Here is a 25320-nt window from a genome sequence, read left to right as displayed (position 1 = left end):
GCTAACCTGTTAAAATATTTGATTGTGGCACAGCTCTGAGCTTTTGACCTCCCATTTTTCTCTGTGATTATGTTAGCTACTTTGATTAAAAGTTATCCATGTGGGTAGTTTAGAGTCTACTAAACAGGATTAGAGCAATAGTGACAAAGAAATCGAATCACGTATGCATGATAATGGGAAGAGTTTTAATTTTTTTAATGGTAGAGTAAGTGGCTTTGTCCTAAAGTATAGATATATCGTCTCAGGATATGTAAGAGTATAAAAATGAAAGACAAAACTTGAGGAAGTATAGCAAGTTATAAAAGGTATGAGAAGAGAATGAATATTATTTGCCTTGATTTATAAGGCCTATATTAGTTTTTGTTACTGCTATAAAAAATTACCACAAAGTTGGTGGCTTAAAATACCCTGTTAAGCCATACAATATTGGAAGTAGGAAGTCCAAATTGGATCATACTTGGCTAAAATAAAGATGTCAGTGGGCAGCATGCCTACTAGGGGATCTAGGGAAAAATATGTTAACTTGTATTTCCCAGCTTCTAAAGGCTACGCCCATTCCTTGGTTCGTGGGCTCTTGCAGTCAGCAATCACATCACTCTGACCTCTGCTTCTGCAGTCACATCTTCACAGCCCGGAGACACACTGTGGCAGGTGTAAGCCAGACCATTCATAGGGCTCATCTTATTTCTTGTTCCTTGCTCAGGGATCAATGTCCTGAGCTGACAGTTTTTCGAATTCTAAAAACTTTTTTGGAAAAATTTTATCTGCACTTCTAATTGTTTCACGTGGGAGGGTAAATCCAGTCCTTGTTTTTCCATCTTGATTAGAATTGAAAGTCTTGGAATACTGTTGGCATTACTTTTGATGCTCTATTTTATATGGGTATATGAAAAAGCTGTTTTTCTTTCTTTTTAAGCTATTTCTAACCCATAATTTAGTAGATTACGCTTTTTTTAAGTTGAAGTGAACGATTCTAAATTAATATCTGATTCTCACTGCCCTCTTAAAAATCAAAAACAAATATCTTCTTACTAAAATAGTAATCATTTATTTGCATAGATGCAATAGGATTCTGTTTTCTGTCTTACCAGGATATAATTGGACAAATCAATAGTGCAATCAAGGCTATAATTGGAGTGTTACATTTGAGAAAAATCTCATTTAATCAGGTATGACAAGCCCATATTACGGAATAGGGATTGACTTAACGTTTGAAGCCAAGTTCTATAATGTCCTCCCAAGAAATCTGACTTGTTATCTGCATTATAAAGTCTTAGTCTCACAGTTTCAGAATTCACTATCTAGTAATTACTATCTACTAATCTAGGGACCTTAGCAAATCTTAGGGAATCTCAATTCAAGAGAAATTTGTCCAAATATATAGATATAACAGCTGATATCTGATGGAGAGGTTCATCTGTTGAGCTTGGATCCTCAGCCTCAGGAATACAGAATAAGTCATATAATTTTGACAGTCAATCTATGATTCCTTCTGAAACTTTATAACAGAGGTTAGTTATTTGACATTATTAGTTGCCAAAACTACTCAAGTCTGATTTGCAGAACAAACTCCAGAAGTCTTAGTGAGTTAAGTAACACTCTTGCTTTATCTATGCAGATATTAAGGTCAAATCTAGTAAGACCAGCTTTTTTTGTGATCACAAGTTATCTTTGGAGGTTCTGACCATAATAGGGGAACTGTTAGAACAAAAATATCCACAACTTCCATATAGGTAAAAGATGTTACAAGGTATTCTTTTATTGTAGTGCTGGGTTTATTTACTGGTAATTCGCAACCCTCAAGGGTTGGCGATAAACTTGCAGAATTTTGCCCAGTTCAGATGAAATAATTTCTGTCCAGTAGAATATACAGCTCTAAATATTATGGTTTATGAATTTGTTGGACATTAGCTAGTTTTGCATTTTGCCCATCAATCTATCAAATTTCATATCTATCTCTATATCTATTTCTCTATAACACGTAAATGCTCTCTGAACTGTTCATAACATGTTACTGCTTCCCTTATTAAAGCGTGAATCAAACATCAACTTTGACAAATTTTCATTTTGTATTTGTACGAGAGACATACTTTTTAACCTTTTTGAAAATTACACCTTAGCAAATTCCATTAGAAAGTTTCTATTATTACCCTGGATTTAAAGATGAATATAGGAAACTTTGTAACTATCTCAAGGTGACATATTTAGGGTTAGATGGTGTAGGGTTTGAATATAGGCATCTGGTTCTATAGGAGACATTTTATTCGGCATTGTACATAGATAAATTCACCTTAGAACAATAGATCCCTTTTCTTAATACTACCCTAATGAAAAAACTGAGATCAAAAACAAGCATGTTTGCAAAATTTCCCCCTAACCAAATGATGAGAATATTCCAGACCCTCAATAGGGTTTTGAGGTTAGCTTCTAACGCAATTTTGAAAGCTATTTGCAAGAGAAATTGTAAAAGCATAAATCTCATTTGATGAATGAGTCCAGTACTTAACTTCACACAACACTCTTTACGTATTTTTGACGATAAAGCCCTCTTCAAATAAAATATATTGTTTATATTAAAAAAAATTTAATAAAGGTCATCAGTTGTATTGAACACATATCTTTCTGCTACAACCAACAGGATTTGAGCATTTTCACTATCTTAGATTAATTAGCATGCATCTTACATAGACAATCAATATTAATTATACCAAACATAAAATATCATATTTGGTACAACTTTGAAAGAGGAATCACAATTTAACTATCAAATAAATAAAACATTTACCTACATTATGCCATAAAATCATCATGGTGGTCCCATAAAAATGTAATCATAATGTATTTAAAATCAGACATTATAAATTTCTTCAAAGGAAAACCTCATTAATTAACAACACATTCCCTTTAACAAAATTAATATTTATTAAGCTATTTCTATGTTGTATTTTCCATTAAACATGGCATTTAACACTGATATTTAAAATTAAGTTCAATAACAAAGCTCTATAAAATTCAAATAAATGTCTACACATGCTCTTCTGTTTACTATCCTACGCATGAGACTACAATTATGAGTGCTCAATTTCACATTTATTTTTTAGAAAATCAAACTACCCACTCTTCTAGATGAATGGGTGGAGTTTTGGAACTCTGAGAGCACTCTTACAGACCTCATTGCCAAAATAGTGAGCGCATATTACATTGATTTGCTGAATGTATTGTGAAGTAACAGTAACTTCTGAATGGCCTCTGCAGTAGATTTTCTTATTTGAAGTGAATGGGATATAGACTGTTCCTGTACTACATCACAAGAATTAGTTTCTTGGGATTAGCATAATGCAATTCTCCAAATCCTCCTTTCCACTTTAGTGTTTCTATGTGCCTGTTTGTTTATAAGAAAGCACTATCATTCACTCTGATTCATTAAAGAAATGCCTAAGCAGCATAGTTCTGTATAACTTTGAGCATCGTTTTAAAAATTGTGCATGAGAAAACTGGATCTGTGCAATTTTTTATTCAGCTTTAACACTTTCCATTGAGACATATACTAGATTTATTTCAGTGCTGATTATGGCAAAATAAGATCAAACTGCTATAAAAGTATGTAGAAGCAGCTACACTTTTTATTAAATAGGTTCATTTTGATATGAATATTGTTTGTTATGGGCTAACAGGGAAGATGTTTTACTATTTCTATTATGGAAAAATTATATCCAACTGCTATCTAGCATTTCATTACAAAATATAGCACAAAATGGAAATGTATAGTGCCAACTGGAGTGCACCTCATGCCTTCCTTACCTGAATATTTAGATCAATTGTAGACAAGGAGGGGCCAGAGTGCAATGTGTTGTTTTGAATATTCAGAACATCACTCTGCATTGGTCAGTTATCTGGATCACCTTGGAAGATTCATTGTTTTATACAGAGTATATCTTTGATCACCTGTCATTTAATTAGCTTTATTATCTATCAGATTTTCTACACCTAATCTTGCATAAAACTATCTAAGTCAGATCTTAAAACAGTCTAAATAGCTGTACATTCTGTGTCTAAAGCTATACATTTTCAGATAAAAGGGCCTTTGAATTCAATTGGTAGATTATTAGTGGACTCATGCTAGCTATAAACATAGTAGAGAATTTGAAAAATAACCTTCGAATTACGTTCAAATCATGATAATGTTACAATGTTACTTGCTAGCCTTTTCTTCCAATATTTCTGTTGATTGCTGACCAAGAGTCAATTACAAATTCAGCTATAAACCAATCAAGGATGACTTGACTTTTGTCTCTCCTTACGTCTGGTTTTAAATATTCTGTCTGGATTTGTTATTTCTTTCATGATTTTCTGCTGACTTTGAGTGACTAATTCCAACATTAGCTCACCTGGGTTGCAGGTTGACTACGTGTGCATATGTCTTTGTGTTTGCTAAAGCCTTTCCACCAAAAAAAATTGTCCTTATGTTTAATAAACTCACAATCTAGAATGAAATGTGTTTATGTATATGTGGTTTGTGATATGAACTTACACACACAATTACAAAGTGCACAGCTGCTAAAGAAGGTTATAGCATGCTTTATAAAATTAATCCATTCAAAAAATCATTAATCTATTCTGTGACAGGCATTGTTCTAATGAAAAGAATGAAAGTGGACCACTAATCTTACACCACACACAAAAATTAACTCAAAATGGATTAAAGACTTAAACATAAGACTTGAAAATATAAAACTCCTAGAAGAAAACATAGGTGGTAAGCTCTTTGACATTGGTCTTGGTGATGATTTTTTTGGACTTGACACCCAAAGCAAAGGCAACAAAAACAAAGATAAATAAGTGGGACAACATCAAATTAAAAAGCTTCTGCACAACAAAGGAAACCATCAATAAAATGAAAAGGCAACCTACTGAATGGAAGAAAACATTTGCAAATCATATAACTGATAAGGGGTAAATATCCAAAATACATAAAGAACTCATACAACTCAATAGCAAAAAGCCAAAAAATCTGATTTAAAAATGGGCAGAAGATCTGAATAGACATTTTTGCAAAGAAGACATACAGTTGGCCAACAGGTACATGAAAAGATGTTCAACATCATTAATCATCAGGGAAATTCAAATCCAAACCACAATGAAATAACCTTATACCTGTTAGGATGGCTATTAACAGAAAGACAAGAAATAACAAGTGTTGGTGAGGATGTGGAAAAAAGAAACTCTTGTGCACTGTTGGTGAGAATATAAATTGGTGCAGCCACCATGGAAAATAGTATAGAGGTTCCTCAAAAAATGAAAAATAGAACTACTATATGATCTAGCAATTGCACTTCTGGGTATTTATCTGAAGAAAACAAAAATACTAACTCAAAAAGATACATGTATCCCCATGTTCATTGCAGCATTATTTACAATAGCCAAGATATGGAAATAACCTAAGTGTCCATCAACAGATGAATAGATAAAGAAAGTGTGGCATATATATACAATAGAATATTATTCAGCCATAAAGTGAATGAAATATTGCCATTTGCAACAACATGGATGGAACATGACAGCATTGTAAGTGAAATAAGTCAGACAGAGAAAGACAAATACTGTATGAGCTCACTTATAGGTGCTATCTACAAAAAACAAAACAACAAGCTCATAGATACAGAGAACAAATTGGCGATCACGAGAGGTGGGTGTTGGAAGGTGGGTGAAATGGGTGAAGGTAGTCAGAAGGTATAAACTTCAGTTATAAAATAAATAAGTCATGGGGATGTAATGTACAGCAGGGTGGCTATAATTAATAATAATGTTGTACTGCATATTTGAAAGTTGCTAAGAGAGTAAATCTTGAAAGTTCTCATTACAAGAGAAAAAACTTCTGTAACCATGTATGGTGATGGATGTTAACTAGACTTATTGTGGTGATCATTTCTCAATACGTACTGATAATCATTATGTTATACTCCAGAAACTAATATAACATTGTATGACAACTATACTCAATTTAAAAAATGTGGTGAAATAATATAGTTTAATGCTTCTTTTTGGAAGGCAATTCAGAAATAAATATTTTAACATGTTCATATTCTTTATGCCAGTAATTATAGTTACATGAAAATAATTTTAAGAGGTAATTATATTCAACCAAATGTTTACACACTGTGATTTTTGTTAAGCACTATTTACCTTACTAGGAAATTGGGGAATAAAAAATTAAATATCCTGAATACATGATAATATTTAGTTAAATATGGTATAACCATACATGGGACTACTATATAGAATAGACTATTATACAAAAATTGAAATGATTTTTATAATAAGTTTATCATATATATGATGAAATGTGAAATACAAAAGAGCAGAATACAAAATTTTAAACACAGCATTATTTCTAGTATATAAATATGTGTGTGATATGCACATATATGTTGACAATAGTTATTGGTAATAGGGTTATAGGTCATTTTTATTTATTTTATTTTGGTGTACTTTCTTAATTTTCTACATAGGATGTACTATTTCTAAACAATGAATGTCTGAGAGCACTGTGGGCAGTTGAATTTTTGCTTTTTGTAATAAGTAAGGCAGGACACAGGAAAGCAGACGAGGAGACCAATGGAAACAGCCTTAGGTTTATTGATGAATCTTCCCTTTTAAGCGTTATTTCACATTACCTCTCTGAAGGCTCCTTTCCAGTTGACTGATATCATCTAACTTGGGCTATAGGAGTATGGGAGAGCTGGGTCTATGTTGGATTCTAGCCTCCTCAAAGAGTTTTCCCCAGTAAGGCTGCCTTGGGATGAATACATAATATAGCATAAACTGTGATAAGATTCTTTTATAAGAATCCCAGCAATGCTGAATTTCACCTGAGCCCTGTAATCCTGGGAAAGATCAAAGGTGAAGAGCGTTCTTCCTATTTCAATACTCTGCCTTCCCCTGTTGCAGTAGTCTTCTTCCCACTCTTCCAATAATCCTTTCAAATAACGTCTCCCCTTATAAGTCTAGGTTTTTTTTTTTTTTTTGCTTGACAACATGTTAGCAAAGGAATTGAAATTCAAGGAGATAACTACAAAATGTTGTATTTCTTCTTTTCAGCTATGTAATTTCAACATCTATTTGTCTCAAAACATTTTTTCCCTTAGCTATGCTCTACTTAAAGCTTTTTGAAGTTGGTTAAAAGCATAACTGACAAATAATTATTGCGTTATGTCTTCATAATGCATAACCAATGCATAAGCAATAATATGGTATGCATTGGTATGTATGTAAATAGCACGTATTCAATAATATATATGGAAATAGTATTTAAACGGTATGTAAATAGTATACAGTTCTAATACATCCACAATTTTTTAACTAAGTAGAGAAAAAAATGAAAAAATTTATTTAACAAATTGATTCACCACTCAAATTTTTATCAAAAAATTAAAATTCAAGTTAATATTTTATGAAATTTACTTTTTCTGTCATGGATATAGGAGATGATAGGAAAATTTTAACTTACATGGACAAATATTTGAGGTAACTTTTTAATTACTAAAGAGATTTCTGAAACACCATTAGAAATTTAGAAGTTTTGTCACACTCATTCAATTTTTGCCCGGTATTGTGTATAGGAAAGTCAATGTATTATACAGGTGATTTAAAAATGAATTACACCTGACTTCTGCCTTGGAGGAGTGAATACAACGGTGGGAGAGAGAAACACGCCTAACCCTCTGATTGTAATGCAGGGGGAGCAAGGGGAATATACTGGTAAATATAATGGGCTTTGAAGGCAGTAAACTGGAGAGCAAACTTACACATGGAAAAACTAAATGTTCCAGATAGTTCACAAGCTATTATCTCCCTAAGACTGTCTTCTTATCTGTACAAGGGGGATAACAAGATAATGAAGGGGTACCTAATACAATGTAGCCCCATTTTATTACACTGTGATAGGCATGCTACAGGAATACTATGATAAAGTGCTTTAGGGACACAGAAGAACAAGCAATGATTTTGTCTGAGAAGGCTTAATAAAGAGACTATACTAGTCTGGACCTAGAAGGTTCAGGTGAAAATGAAATCACCAGGCTGGAAAAGCAGGAAAAAGCAACAAATGAACAACGTTGTAAAAGCATTTGCTAGACTCAGGAAACATTCAGGTCCTTCAGGATATGGATACAACAGGGAAGGGGGGATGCTGTAGAAAAGTGGGCTGAACCAGGATATGAAGACTCTGTTATGTTTGGTATTTATTATAGATTAAATACAGAATTCACTGTGTATTTTTAAAACAAATTGTGTATATGCTTTAGAAATATAACTTTAGTAATGTGGGGGCAGATAGATTGGAGTGGGTAAAAACTGGAATCAGATAGACTAGTTGAGGGTATATTACAATTGTCCACACAAGATAGTTAAAATCTGGACAAAGTAAATACAAACAAAAAACAAGAAAGAATGGGAATAGTCAGTACTTGGCAATTAAATATAAGCAAAAAAATTTTCTAGGTACAGGTGGAAAAGGTTTAGCCATTTGTTTTGAGATGCTTTTGAAATATCCACATGGATATATCTTATTTGTAGTTTGTGATAAGTGAAAACATGACCTGCTGACTGCTAAACTGTTCAGAGAGAACTGAGAATTGAAAAATAAACCAGAACTTGTACAGTACACCATGCCTTTCAAAAGAATAAACCAAATCAAACCAAAACCATAATGTTCTTCACAAAATATCTAAACTCAATGTTTTTGTAAGCCATTCAGAACCATATGGTCCAAGATGATCATATACAAATTGATCTAAAAGTTACTCTGCACAAATTCATGTGTTCTGAGAGACTGAATATAAAAATGGACTGTGGCCAGGCCATAAATGACAATAGAGCTCTAATCCTTGACTCCTGCAGCAACCAGACCAGGAAGCCAAACCTCAGCCTCTGTGGCAATCAGTCCAGAACAGTCAATGACTTCCAGCTTCCCTAACTTTTGTCCCTGGTTCCAACTCATGACCAAATAGAGAAAACCAAATACGTTCCCCAAACTGATCACATAGAATGCCCCACTTCTGTTCCCAGCTCCCAGCTTCCTCATGCAAACCACTTCCAATCAGAGGACACATGAAGCCTTCTCTTTTTTTCACCATAAAAAAATGCTTTCCCATTCCTGTGCCTGCCTATGAGTTTCTTTCAAACTCAAATGGTTGGGGCTGACTCCCTTGCTGCAATAAGCTCTGAATAAATAACCTCTCTTCTCATTTGGGTTGTCTTTGTTTACTACTACAGTTTTAAAGGTAAGATCACTGACTTTTGCAGTGTACAAAATTTAAACCATCCCTTTCAAAACCTATACCTAACTCTAGCATAAATCCAAAGTACCCTTTCTAATTTATACTCTACTAAAATAAACACCCCACAGTTATCCCATTCTGTGAGCCCCCTCATTACAGCAAGTAGTGAATCTGACTTTGTTGACAACAACTGTGTTCCTAATGGTCTTTGGTGTATGAGCATGTACATTTGAATTTTACATATGGAGCAAAACAGAGATATTGAATGAAAAGATAATTGGACTGAAAGAAGTCAAATGTAGATCACTTTAGAAAGGAAGGATAGTTAACATTTCTTGAGTGTTTGATATGTGTCAGATACTACAAACTATTCTTTCTATATATTATCTCATTTAACCACCAAAACCATCCAATAATGTGTCTCATTATCCCCATTTTACATCTAAGAAAAATGAGAATCCACAATGTTAGAGGACTGAAAATGTAGGCACAAATAATAATACAAGCGGGTTTTGCACAGAGACTACCTGACGCCAAAGAATTTAGTCAAGAGGCTAGACTGCTTCAGAAAGTCAAAATAGAATGAAATCTGAAAAGATCACCTTCAATTCGGTTGTACATCATCAGTAAATTAGGTGAGAGCATTTTCAGAGGTGTGGTGGTGGCCAAGGATGGACTGCTGTGGAGGACCTAAGGGAGACAAGAGAGGGGAAACAATGGATACCGACTAACTTCTCAAGAAATCTGGTTAAATGGTATCTCAAATAGAGACGAATATGGTTAGTCAGTTCTGAATGAGAGATGGTTAAAGATGATTATAAATAGAAAAAAAATGGAACCAGTCAAAATGGAATAGGTGAAGATACCCCTGAACAAACATTAGGGTGTTTAATAGAGTGATGTTCTGGAAAAGCCTAGAGATTAGGGAGGAGTCAATGATTAATAACAGAGTTTCAATATTTACTCTTGTTAAATAGGGGCAAAACTTTGGCCCTTGGGAGTGAATTTGATTTTTGGAAATGGCCAAAGTACCAATAGTCAAGTTTGGTGAATGTATTTGATTATGGTGATAAATATCATTTGAAATTAAAATTAAAATTTAATTATAATATTGTGATATATGTTATTGTTGGGGTCCAGGGAAGGCAACCCCAAAATATGCCCAATGGCATATTGATTGTTTTGAAATTATGTTACTTTGAAAGACAGTGCAAAAACGATGCTTTGACCCTCCTTTTTCCCTTGAATGCAGAAAATCTCTCTCCCATGTGAAGGGTGCCCTCCCTGCACGTGGAGGCTGAGAGACATCTGATCAGAGTTAAGGAATTCGGGGCTGAGAAGTTTGTATAAACAAAGCTTGTTACTTTTTTACTAATTTACTACCTCAAACCCAAACCCTGCTTAAATTCCTTACTAATTAAGCACACAGACCTAAGTCCTGTCGAATTCTCACAAATGTATCGTTTCTTTGTGTTAAAAAGTATAAAAGCTGCCTGCTTTTTGCTCACTCTCTGAGCATCATTTTTCTGATCTCTTATCCATATGTATTAAATTGTTTTTTTCTCCTGTTAATCTGTCTTGTGTTAATTTTATTATTAGTCCAGTCACAAGAACTCAAGAGGGGTAAGGAGAAAAATTCCCCCTCCTTGACATTATCTTAAGTAATTTTTGACTTTTGGAGGTCAAAAATAATTTTAGTCATTTTAGCATTATGAGAGTACTACATAGTGTTTCCTAGCAAGCCAACAATTAATGTTGATATGTAAATTCTAATAAAGTCCCACACATTCAGTTTATATCATGAATTTAAGGAAACACTTTTGTATGTGTTTCAGTAAAGAATGAAGTTTCAGGAACACTCATATCACAAAAGGATAAGTAACAAAATAGTCAAGACATATATATATATAGAAAGAGAGGAAAAAAACTCCACATTTTATTATCTTTGTGAAAAATTGTGAACATTGCAAAACCATATCTCAAACCTTGAAATCTTAATATTTTATTGTTGTTATGAAAAAATGTGAGCAAGTATAAATTCTAACATAATCAATGCAATTATTTCGGCTTAAGAATCTATGGTGTATAAAGACTGATATGACAGGACACAACCAACTGAGAGCCAAACCTTTTCTCCAAGATGTAGGGGGTCCTTTTCTTTTTGCGATAGACGTACCAGCATAAAGATTTCTGCTTCAAGTTGTCGTGGTTAGAAGGGAGTTTGGGTTTTAATCTTTTTGACGTTCTTTACAACATCCCTCGTCTTCATCAAAAAGAAACATTTATTGGATGTCTAGGATGTGTAAAATTTTAGTAACGATAATAAGAATCTGAAAAGGAAAGTCACCTTTAAAAAAACAACAAGAACAACAAGGAAACATTTCCTTTTTATGGCCCAAACCTGATTCTGTTTATGCATTCATTGTGAGTATTTATTGTTGCAAAACTAAAAAGGTTACTGGTGATTCCGTTTCTCCTCTCATCTTATCGATTGCAAGGAAAACTTAAAATGACTAGTAGGCTGCCACAAAATCTTTATTGTTAACAATAATTTGTTAGCATAATAAACTATGAATATTGCAGCTCCAATTTCCAGAATAAGCATAAAAGATTATTGAATACAAAAAGGCAGCTAAATAGAAAGATACGCTGCACTGATAATTAGAGAAAACACGGGTTCTTGAAATGTATTCACTTCAGAATGAGAATAAAATCTTACCAAGTTACGCTGTTTCAGTTTCAAAGGGACTGATTTTAATGGAGCATTGTGTATCATAAAACAACCTCGCCATATAGTCCTTATGTCATTCTAAAGTGCCTGATGCATGCTCTAGTCAAAATAAACAACTATCTACAGATATTGCCACAGGTTATTTACCCTGTTAAAGGGTTTGATCTCCTTCAAGAGTTTCACATATCTCTCTTATTAATACCTTTTTTTTTAAAAATCAATTTCTTTGTGCCTAGATATTAGAGGTGTGATTCGGGGGGAAAAAAGGCAACCATAAGCAGCAACAATAAAACCTGCTTGGTGTAAGTTAACCAAGTTGAAACAGCAAATAAAATGCATCCACTCTCCAATGCATTTTTAGGCAAGACAAGCAAGCATCACACTTGTTATGAGATTAACTTTTATTTTTTACAAAATATATATTTTTATATGATGACTCTCTTTTTCAAAAGCTAGCATATGATTTTCAAGTCAATTTCAGCATTGTAGATTATTTTTTTTTTGAGGTTAGCATCATAGTTGGAGGTGAAATAAAAACCACACTGGAATTAGAGTATGAGGTCCAAAATGCTTAAAGAGCTAACAAATTGTATTTTAATTTTTAAATTTGAAGGTTCCTCTCTGCGAGCACTCTCTCCATCTCTCCCCTTTTGGTAGTGACACATGGTCAATAGTAAACAATGCATCCAGGGATGGTAAAACCTGAGCTACAAACTTCTGTGAAGACAGGGAATAAGTTTCTTTTTAAAAAAATACATATTATATCTCTAGAAAATAATGCATCATGCTTCCTAGTAAAGAATATCCTGAAAATGTTAAATTCACAAAATTAAGGAATTTCTTACATTACATTTCCACATAGTTGATTTTTATTAAAGTTTGCATTTATGAAGAGGAGACAGAGCAGAAAACAAAAACTTTAGGGAACTACATTAATATGCATTAATAATACTCGAAATAATCAAGATAGTATTATAAGTCTGCTTTTATAACTCAGAACAGAAGTAATTTTCTCAAACTTGTACAGCTTAACAGGTGAAAAAGACAAGATTTAAGATCAGGACAAATGTAGGGAATTTTTCATTTCTCTCCGTCCTTTTTTCTTTCCTCCACCTCTTACCTCCTGTATCAAATGATTCTGGTCTCGGGAATCAAAATTTGAGTTAATATAATTGCATTATTTTTTTAGCCACTTTATAGGATTTTGTGTGCCCAATATCCTGAAACCAAACGACTATTTCATGAGAAAATGTGTTTTGAGTTCTGAACAATCAATATTCAAACACTTATTGGTTACAACTCATAGATACGACATGGTATATGCTCTGATTAAAAGATGGATCCAATATAAAATGTTCAATAAGGGAACTCAAATAACCCTGAAAATTACATCATTTGAGAGTGAGTCATCAGCAGGTATGTTTCACAGGGAATGGATTTTAAGCCTTTGAGCTATAACTTGTTTTATGGCAAGTTGTTAATACTGTAAGCACATCAGAGACAATATGATGTTATTACTAATAAAATCTTGGCAGAGCCTCAGCATTCAAATTTCCTGTTCTGAAGTCAGTAAGGAAGACATTTTTCTTTAACGTGTATTAAAGAAAAAGGAAACATTATAACCTTTTATACAGAAAGTAAAAGAATGTTGAAACAGAGGAATATGGATAATGCTTGCTGAATAAGGCAAGTTTAATATAGACTATTTTCAAACAATATCTTTTGAATATAAATTGCAATTCCACCTGAGACAAATTGAATTTGTGGTTAGAAATATTTAGTTTGATTATAGAATTATGTCTCAAATCCCACAAAAAAACAGCACAAATGTAAGTTTAATGCAGATGCTTAATTTTTTAAACATGTGTGTTTTCTGAGACTAAAATATACAAAACATAAATTCTTTCACATTATACTGTTTTGGATTTTATTTGGGTAAGTTTCTCTAAATATTTCTGTGTGTATTTCTGGTAATTTCTAGAAACAAAATAAAAAATTACAAAGCATGATTTATTATCAGTTGATAAAATCTGAAAGCTATTGATTACCAAAACAATAACCAAAATTAGAAAGTATTTAGTACTCTTTCTCTTGCTTTTTCTTACACATGTGCATACACAATACACCCTCATACAGCCACACTCCAACATCGCAACATGCTTATTTTGTAATTTTAACCCTTAGAATTAGGAACCCTCATAATAAAGTTAATTGATATCAACACAATGTAGTAATTGTAACCACAGGACCTAGGCTACAGAAGGGTTGCCGAGGATTTGGTTAACAACTAACAGAGATGTCAGATGTTTTCCAGAGAAGGCTCCGGAGAAACAGGAAGAATCCAACCGCAGAGACTGCATTCAAGATGGCTACTCCATTCCAGCTAAAACCTGCCCTGACTGCACTCAAGTGACCTGCCCTCATTAACATCTTAAATTCTCCACCTCTGGGAGGGGCAAAGCAGCCAATTTTAGATCACATAACATATTTAGTAGCATGTGTACAAGCTACACATATGCCTTAAAAGAACATGGCTTTTAGGCAATAAACCCGAATTTCCCACCTTTTCCTTAGCTGATTATTCGTGAACTGTGCTCTGATCTGACAATGAAAGGACTCCCCAAACCCCTGTTTGGGGAGAAACTGCTTTGGGAAATATCCCTGGTGTTCTCCATTGCTGGAGCGAGTAATAAACCTTTCTTCACCTCCTTCTGCCCCCTGGCTCTGCACTCGCCGAGAGATGCACCCACTGAGTCTGGTTGCATAATCATATACATTTAAGTCATCTGTTAAAATGTTAACACACTGACATTAATATCACTACTCAATGAAGTTTCAAGTTTAATTTTAGAATTACATATTGGCCCATAGGTAGGTTTTAATAACAAGAGTAGTCAGGAGTCTAATTAAGCAGAATTGTTGAAATAGTAATGGCAATTTCACCTAAGATAAGTTAAATCTATCATTAAATAAAGAAAAAACTAGTTTTGAAGCTGCTGGTAAGGAAATCCCCTTTATTTCTATCAACCTCTTGAATGAACATATTATCATTACAAGTATCTTCAGTCTGTGTAATGTGAATATATAGACTTTGGTAAGAAATATGGAGTTTGACAGTACAAAGAAAATCTGTAAAAACACTGTATTGACAAAATGAAAATATAGTAGTTTACTGTTTTCCCAAGATTAATTGAGATATAATTGACATATAGTGTAAGTTTAAGGTATACCATGTGACAATTTGAAATATGTAGATGTTGGCCCAGCCCTGGTTGTCTAGCAGTTAAAGTTTGACATGCTCCACTTTGGCAGCTCAGGTTTGGTTACAAGGCTTGGATATACACCACTCATCTATCAGTAGCCATGCTGTGACAGCAGCTCACATACAAAATAGAGGAAGACTGGCAACAGATGTTAGCACAGGGCCAATCTTCCTCAGCCAGGAAAAAAAAAACAAACCATAAATGGAATTATACATGCTGTTAGGTAACTAGTCTTTGTTTAAACAGACTTTTCTCATGATTGTCTTTCAAGTCAGTATATAGATACTTATCTCATTCATTTTAATTCTGGCATAGTGTTCTACACAATAATTATAAGATATTTTCCTCCATTTTTTGCGTGACAAACAATACTGCAACTAGCACCTTAAATATACATGCACATTTGTCTACAGGATAGATATCTAGATGGAATGTTTCCAGAATCACAGGGCACATGTATTTAAATTTTGACAGATATGGTCAATATGGCTGTACACCTATGGTTGTACTGCTTTACACGTCCATCAGCATGTTTGATAGAGCATTCCCACACCCGTAACAAATTCAGGTAAAATCAACAAATCAGTTTATCATTTTTGCCAATATGATGAGAGAAAAATCACTGTTTCAACAACAATCATCATTGTTTTAAATTGTCTGTGATATTAATGGGTTTATTTTCAATGCATTTTGAGATTTGCACGGCCTGTGTACTTGTTGTCCTTGGGGTGTACACTCATTTGATTTGCTCGTGTTTCTATTAAGTCGTTTTACTTATATTATTTTAAGATCTTTCAAATACTACATATTACAATCCTCATCTAAAATAGAGTTCTCATGCATGAGTGTGTGTTTTGTTTGTGTGATCTTTTTTTTTTCTTCAGTTTTATCTCTTCTTATTTTTCAGCCAATCTGATTCTACCTGCATTTTAATTCCTGGCAGAATTCACTAAAATTTCTGGAAAACTAGTGGTACAATTTCATGATTTTTCCATGCCAATTATGTATTCATTCTTAAATGTAGACACACATACATTTGTCATCTCACTAGGATTTGATGAGGGGAAGAAGTTACATGTGTGTACTCAAATACATGTTTAGGGCAAGCCTGATATTAATGATTTATTTCGAGTGACATTTTTCTGTTGAATTGAAAAACATTTGCATGGGTTCTTGAATCAGTTAGACCTTGTCTGCAATAGCAATATCTTCATTTACTAGCATGTATCCAAATGAATCTCTTTAGAATTTATTTTGCGTGTGCATAAAGAAGATAATAATTCTAATAACTCTCTTCATAAAGTTGTAAGGACTAAGTGAAGTAGTAAATAAAGTTGCTTATGAAGTTCTAGGAATAGGTAAATTCTTTACTATTTAGTGTTTTTCTTGTATATGTTTGGTGGTATGCACATAAAGGGGATATCTGTGTCCACGTTGCTTGTGTTTTTAAGCACCAGATGCAAGTATTATACATGAATTCAACCGGTGTGACATTTAAATCATATCTTATTTATGATTATATACACTTTAGTTAATTAAATAGTAATATTTCCAGCACAATTTATCTATTATCTTATTTACAACTACACCATGTCTTTCCTTCTTATCAAAAATTTACATCTTAAATCACCTACTGTGAAGCAAGGAGGATATTCACTGTAAAGGGACATGCAGAGGGCTGGACATGAGAGAAATCTCACCTGAGGATATCACTGGTTTCTTGGAATTTAAAAAGTGAGGTCTAGACTTTGATTGCAAGAAGCTGATTGCATAGAAGAGGAGAAAGAGACTGTGTATCTCTAATCACAACTGCATTTGGAAAATGGTATTATTATGTATTACTCTTCACCTTGGGCTCATTTTCTGTAGCTCATATTGTCTCTGTGAGCACATGAATGCATGTAAAATAATATTAATGGTCAAAGAAATTATGAGTTTATACACGATTGCATTTAACTTCATACGTTTGAACAGAAATAACAAAATGGGCTTAGAGGAAAGAATTCCATTAATTGCGCACTTTTTCTCTTTTATAGAAGGAATAACAATAATTTTTGTGGTTTTTACATGGAAATTTGACTGTGATATATACACATTTCTATGAATTCTTATGTTCCCAGAGTAACAGTGATATATTTCAGTAAAGAACAGTCGTATTTATAGATGTAAGGCACACATCACATGTTCTAGAATTGAGAAAAATGCCAATTGTATAACAAATATTTAAAAATATGAAGTGATGAATATTCAGACTATGCTGAATTGACTACTGAGTATTTGACCAGAACTAGTCAAGAAATTATGCATTTCAGAAGAGTGATGATGTATTTACACAAACAACCAGTTAAACTTATCTGAATTTCTATACTTTTAAAGCTGATTACTGTAGCACATACATTCTCAACTGGTACAATATCACACCAAGGGAAAGAAAATTGTTTTGGGGGGGAGTGCATTTGGTTTTTATTGGGGTTTATGGCTGTCCAGAAGGTCACAGTATATAAACCGATATACAGTTTATCTGTGATATTAAAATTTCATGGAATGAGACTGTTGGGAAAGAATATCTAAAAAGGCTCTTTAGGGGAGCAATAATTTAAAAAAAATTTTTGAAACACTGTGATAGTCCAATCCAAACAACAATCTATGGGTAGTTATTTTACAAAATATTATGCTTTGTTACATATGCTGAAATCCACTTATTTATGATTTAATTTGAAATCTGTTCAATAGCTGGTGTTCAATGTAGTACTCATAGGTCTGTGTGTAAGCCTCTGGTTTGAAGGTTTGATATACTAAAGATTGTTTAAAAAAGATTTTAAGGCTTGAAAACATACGGGTAACAAGAATAATTCTCATAAAGATCTTTAATAAATGTAATAAGAAATGTTTTTCATTTTTAGAGCAATTCATATGGAAAAGAAATTACGTAATGTATTTTTTGTGCCATCATACGTATTAAATCAGAGACCTTTGTCTTTTGGATTTGTTCGTTTTATTTTAACTAATTTCTTATTGTATAAAACAGTATTTTTCATTCTTCCTTAAATATTTCTACCTTTTAATAAATGTGAATGTTTCTCACCTCAAGATTCCATTATGTTCTCCTAAGACGAAACCCGATTCGTGAGAATTGCTGGTACATAGTTCATCCTATGCATGTGCTTAATCACTACAAGATTGTGCTGGACTTGAGTTATAGAAATATTGTTTTTATTTTTTCAAATATAAATGGCATTATGGTATTGAATAAGCCTTGTTATCCAAACCATCTAGACCCCCATGAAGATAGCAATTCTCTCTCCTTGCCCTCCTTGTTAGAGAAGCATTACAGAAAACGAATTGGGACATTTGTCAGGGCTCTGTCACTAACTATGATTTGTAATAAGCCACTTAATCTTCATGAGCCTCGATCATGACAAATATGAAATAAAAATGAGTCATTACTCTGTTTCGTATCTTATAGGACTATTTTCAGGAACGACTATATAAATGAAAGTTCTTGAAAATAATCTGAAGTATAAAATTCAAGTTTTTCAAATATTAGACCAGCAATTGTTCTAGCTACCATATAGGAAGCAGTGATTAGTAGTGACAATTTGCGCTTTGTTCCTAATCCAAAAGATGAGCATTTCTCCATTAAGTTGTCTAAAATCTCATAGTTAAAAATTTAAAAAATGTATATATATTGTATAGTATTATTTTAGTATAAATAGTACTACTTTCAATTTTCCTCCTCAAAGGAGGAATTCATCTTTGTTCCTTAGAGCCTGCACTATAGAATATATTCAATAAATATTTACTGAATCTAAAAAATCACTCCACCTCAGTTTTATAAAATTTTGGAACACCTGTTATAAGTGATATACTATATAAGACACTTGCAATATTTTTAAAGTTTCAGCATATGGAAAGTCAACATCAATGTAATTTTTTTCTTTTTATGAGGAAGATTGGCCCTAGGCTAACATCTGTTGCCAATCTCCCTCTTTCCATTTGAGGAATATTGGCCCTGAGCTAACATCTGTGCCAATCCTCCCCTGTTTTATGTGGGATGCTGCCACAGCATGGCTTGACCAGTGGTGCTAGGTCTGTGCCCAGGATCCAAACCCCAGGCTGCCAAAGTGGAACATGTGAACTTAACCACTACCCGACTGGGTCAGCCCCAACATCAACGGTATTTTTAATGAGCATCCTGATAGCTAGAATTTTGATGATAAAAGTTAAACAATTATTTGTTACCTTCCAAAATTTATCTTTTACATAAATCCAGCCTAATGAATTATGCTATACTATGTACCCTTTTACTATGAGTCATTGGGTTGCAATATAAGATTAGGAAAGTTAAATTATACAGTATCAAAAATAGCTTATAAGTAACATTGATAAAATTCTCAAGAAATCATTGTGTTTATGACATCTCGCAAGCAGCTCAGAAACTCAAGTCTTGAACCCCATCTTGGATACCATCCCAGCCTAAGTGAGTCTAAGGATCATTGGTTAGCCATTAGTCTATCAAATGGTAATCAGGCAAATGGGCTATTTTAGAAAAAAATTAAGTATTTAAATAATGCTATTCATAGATATTTTAAAAATTTGTAATTAAAGTAACGTGTGACTCCCGGAGATCCTGATATGATCTTAGTAATTGGTGTATTCTTCAAGGTTATGCATAAGATAAAAAGACCGTGTGCGTTAATATTAACAAGATAAGGTTCATTTTAGCTAAAGAATTTTCATGTCATTTGCACATTATTGAACATTTTTGGTGTTTCTTTTTGGTCTTTTTCCATAATGTTGCTTTACATTCTCAATTTGCAGAAATGGATCACGGTTCAAAATTGGCTCACAAAAGAGTAAAAATATGTATGCATATAGTGCAATAAATAGTACAATTTAAAAATGCAAATTATGAACAGGATCCGTCTGCGAATTTCTATTTGTTGAGACAAACAAATCTGTGAGTAGGATTATTTTATACAAGCATTTTTACTCATCCTGACAAAAAAATGAAGAAAAGTAAAGTTGTAATTGGAAAATATGATTACCATCCTATGTATTCATATCCCACCCCCTAACAGACTATCTATTAAGAAACTCTGTCACATGTTGTCAGAAAACTATCAAAGACTTCACATTACTTTCAAATAAAACAAACTGAATTCACTGTCAAAAACAGCCCTATATTTTTTTCCTGGAATAACTTTACAGTGTTTTCCAATATAAAATTAATTAATTTGATCTTCTAATGTGGAGATGAGGTTAAAGCTACTGAAGCATTTTTCATGTTATAGCAATTCCCACTATTACTAAAATTTTACAACCAAAATATTGGTAACAGTCACATATATAGAGGATAGTATATTATATTGTATAATAAATAAGTGCATATCATATGGCATGAAATTACTACCATGCATACTTACTAGGCTATACTTTGCTTTACAGTTTATAGGAACATGCATGTATGTACCACAGATATGTCATGATATATGCACAAATCAGCATTGTAATTTTTTTTCCAAATATGAAAAAAACCCTATAATTCTACTTATTGAAATATAATCTATTTTTGGCGCACTGTTGGTTTGCTGATTAAATTTTGCACATTCCATTAACTGATTAAAAGTGTTATGCATAGGTAGTCAAAGTGTGCTAGAGCCTATAACATTGTTGAATGGTCTATTCTTCTCAGAAAGAGCTTCCTTTCATCTCCCTACAGGAAATGAAGGAGCAGAAGATGTCCCTGAGTAGTGGGGTTCCATCCAATGTACAGAAATGAGACAGCATATTACATCTAGATGAAAACTCAATGGTTAGTTGGTTGAAAGGCCTACTTAACTTTGGAGTTGGCAATATGACACTCCTGGGCAAAAGATGGTTATCTAGTGTCTGTTAGAAAATTTCCAGCGATAGGGCTTTCCCTTATTTCAGAGGCAACACCTCCTACTATCAGACAATAAGCCTTATCTTGTTTTGAATTAATCCTACCACCTGTAAAAAATTACCATCTAGACCTTTGAGCTACATTTCTTGACTACATAGGAGGCATCTATATTTCTCACTTTATATATTTGAAAGTAACAACTGGAATCCTCCTAATATTTCTCTTATCCACGGCACAGGAAATCCTCACTTTGCACAATTTGTGATATGCATGAGTTTTGGTTACCAAGGTTTAGTTAAATAATACCAGTCCCCCAACAACAAAGTTTAAATTTCAGTTATAATGGTATATTAACTATGAGCAATCATGTAAAGTACCAACTTTGCTGCCAGCTCTTCAGTCTATAAATCATTATGTAAACAACAGATGTACCTTGATATGTCATCAGTCACATCACTTCTTTCAGTTTGTGGGTGATTGGTCACTGTGCATCTGTTATTCGGTACTTGCACAGACAGCAATGCATGCAGTTATGTTGCCTCCTTGTATCCCAGCAATAATCCAAGGTGGCATTTTATTTTTATTTATTTATTTTTTTTTTATTGAGTTAATGATAGGTTACAATTTTGTGAAATTTCAGTTATACATTAATGTTTGTCATTCGTGTTGTAGGTGCACCACTTCACCCTTTGTGCCCACCCCCCACCCCACCTTTCCCCTGGTATCCACTAAACTGTTCTCTTAGTCCACATTTTTAAATTTCTCATATGAGTGGAGTCATACACAGATTATCCTTCTCTAGCTGGCTTATTTCACTTAACATAATTCCCTCAAGGTCCATCCATGTTATTGCAAATGGAATGATTTTGTTCTGTTTTGCAGCTGAGTAGTATTCCATTGTATATATGTACCACATCTTCTTTATCCATTCGTCTGTTGATGGGCACTTAGGTTGCTTCCACGTCTTGGCTATTGTAAACAGTGCTGCAATAAACATTGGGGTGCATAGGACTTTTGGGATTGCTGACTTCAAGCTCTTTGGATAAATACCCTGTAGTGGGATGGCTGGATCGTATGGTAGTTCTATTTTTAATTTTTTGAGGGATTTCCATACTGTTTTCCATAGTGGCTGCACCAGTTTGCATTCCCACCAGCAGTGTATGAGGGTTCCTTTTTCTCCACAACCTCTCCAACATTTGTTACTGTTAGTTTTAGATATTTTTGTCGTTCTAGTGGGTGTAAGGTGATATCTTAGTGTAGTTTTGATTTGCATCTCCCTGATGATCAGCAATGATGAGCCTCTTTTCATGTGCCTATTGGCCATCAGTATATCTTCTTTGGAGAAATGTCTGTTCATGTCTCCAGCCCATTTTTTGATTGGGTTGTTTGATTTTTTGTTGTTGAGTTGTGAGAGTTCTTTATATATTGTGGATATTAAGCCTTTGTCAGATATATGACTTGCAAATATTTTTTCCCAGTTAGTGGGTTGTTTTTTTGTTTCAGTCCTGTTTTCCCTTGCCTTGACGAAGCTCTTTAGTCTGATCAAGTCCCATTTGTTTATTCTTTCTATTGTTTCCCTTCTCTGAGAAGGCATGGTGTCCGAAAAGATCCTTTTAATACTGATGCCAAAGAGTGTACTGCCTACATTTTCTTCTAGAAGCCTTATGGTTTCAGGTCTCACCTTTAGGTCTTTGATCCATTTTGAGTTTATTTTGGTGAATGGTGAAAAAGAATGGTCAATTTTCATTCTTTTACATGTGGCTTTCCAGTTTTCCTAGCACCATTTGTTGAAAAGACTTTCTTTTCTCCATTGTATGCTCTCAGCTCCTTTGTCAAAGATAAGCTGTCCATAGATGTGTGGTTTTATTTCTGGGCTTTCAATTCTGTTCCATTGATCTGTGCACCTGTTTTTGTACCAGTACCATGATGTTTTGATTACTGTAGCTTTGTAGTATGTTTTGAAGTCAGGGATTGTGATGCCTCCCGTTTTGTTCTTTTTTCTCAGGATTGCTTTGGAAATTCAGGGTCTTTTGTTGCCCCATATGAATTTTAGGATTCTTTGTTCTAATTCTGTAAAGAATGTCATTGGGATTCTGATTGGGATGGCATTGAATCTGTAGATTGCTGTAGGTAGAACAGACATTTTAGCTATGTTTATTCTTCCAATCCATGTACATGGAATGTCTTTCCATCTCCTTATGTCGTCATCCAATTCTCTCAGAAAGGCCTTGTAATTTTCATTATATGGGTCCTTCACTTGCTTAGTTAAATTTACCCCAAGGTATTTTATTCTTCTTGTTGCAATTGTGAATGGTATTGTGTTCTTGAGTTCTTTTTCTGTTAGTTCATTATTAGAGTATAGAAATGCTACTGATTTATGCAAATTGATTTTGTACCCTGCAACTTTGCTGTAGTTGTTGATTACTTCTATGAGTTTTCCAATGGATTCTTTGGGGTTTTCTATATATAAGATCATGTCGTCTGCAAACAGAGAGAGTTTCACTTCTTCCCTCCCTATTTGGATTCATTTTCTTGCCTGATTGCTCTGGCCAGGACCTCCAGTACTATGTTAAGTAAGAGTGGTGATAGAGGGCACCCTTGTCTCATTCCTTTTTTCAGGGGGATGGCGTTCAGTTTTTGCCCATTGAGTATGATGTTGGCTATGGGTTTGCCATATATGGCCTTTATTATGTTGAGGTAGTTTCCTTCTATGCCCATTTTGTTCAGAGTTTTTATCATAAATGGCTGTTGGATCTTGTCAAATGCCTTCTCTGCATCTATTGAGATGATCATGTGGTTTTTATTCCTCAGTTTGTTGATGTGGTGTATCACGTTGATTGATTTGCAGATGTTGAACCATCCCTGTGTCCCTGGTATGAATCTCACCTGATCATGATGTATGATCCTTTTGATGAATTGCTGAATTCTGGTTGCCAAAATTTTGTTTAGAATTTTTGCATCTATGTTCATCAGTGATATTGGCCTGTAGTTCTCTTTTTTCGTGGTGTCCTTGTCAGGTTTTGGTATCAGCGTGATGTTGGCCTCATAGAATGTGTTAGGAAGTGTTCCATCTTCCCTAATTTTTTGGAATAGCTTGAAAAGGATAGGGATTAAATCCTCTCTGAAAGTTTGGTAGAATTCCCCAGGAAAGCCATCTGGTCCTGGGGTTTTATTCTTTGGGATGTTTTTGATTGCTGTTTCAATCTCTTTCCTTGTGATTGGTGTGTTCAAATTGTCTCCCTCTTCTTGAGTGTGCTTTGGGAGCTTGTAGGAGTCCAAGAATTTATCCATTTCCTCTAGGTTATCCATTCTGTTGGCATATAGTTTTTCGTAGTATTCTCATATAATCCGTTGTATTTCTGCAGATTCTGTTGTTATTTCTCCTCTTTCATTTCTGATTTTGTCTATTTGAGCTTTCTCCCTTTTTTTCTTTGTAAGTCTGGCTAGAGGGTTGTCACTTTTATTTATCTTCTCAAAAAAAACAGCTCTTTGTTTCATTGATCCTTTCTACTGCCTTTTTCGTTTCAATAGTATTTATTTCTGCTCTGATTTTTATTATTTCTCTCCTTCTGCTGACTTTGGGCTTATTTGCTCTTTTTTCTCTAGTTCAGTTAGGTGTAGTTTAAGAATGCTTATTTGGGATTTTTCTTGTTTGTTAAGATGTGCCTGTATTGTGATGAATTTTCCTCTTAATACAGCTTTTGCTGTACCCCATATGAGTTGGTATGGCATGCTATCATTTTCATTTTTCCAGGTATTTTTTTATTTCTTCTTTAATTTCTTCAATGATCCATTGCTTGTTCAGTAGTGTGTTGTTTAGTCTCCACATCTTTGTGCCTTTCTCAGCTTTTTTCTTGTAATTAATTTCTAGCCTCATAGCATTATGATCAGAGAAGATGGTTGTTATTATTTCATTTTTTTAAAAATTTGCAGAGGGTTGCCTTGTTTCCCAACATATGGTCTATCCTTGAGAATTTTCCATGTGCACTTGAGAAGAGTGTGTATTCAGCTCTTTTAGGGTGAAGTGATCTATATATGTCTATTAAGTCCAATTGTTTTAGTTTTTCATTTAGCTCCACTATTAACTTGTTGATTTTCTGTCTGGATGATCTGTCAGTTGATGTGAGTGGGGTCTTGAGGTCCCCTACTATTATTGTGTTT

Source organism: Equus quagga, chromosome 6 (genome assembly GCF_021613505.1).
Source record: "Equus quagga isolate Etosha38 chromosome 6, UCLA_HA_Equagga_1.0, whole genome shotgun sequence".
In the NCBI taxonomy this organism is placed as follows: Eukaryota; Metazoa; Chordata; class Mammalia; order Perissodactyla; family Equidae; genus Equus; species Equus quagga.
This window is presented reverse-complemented; position numbering follows the sequence as displayed.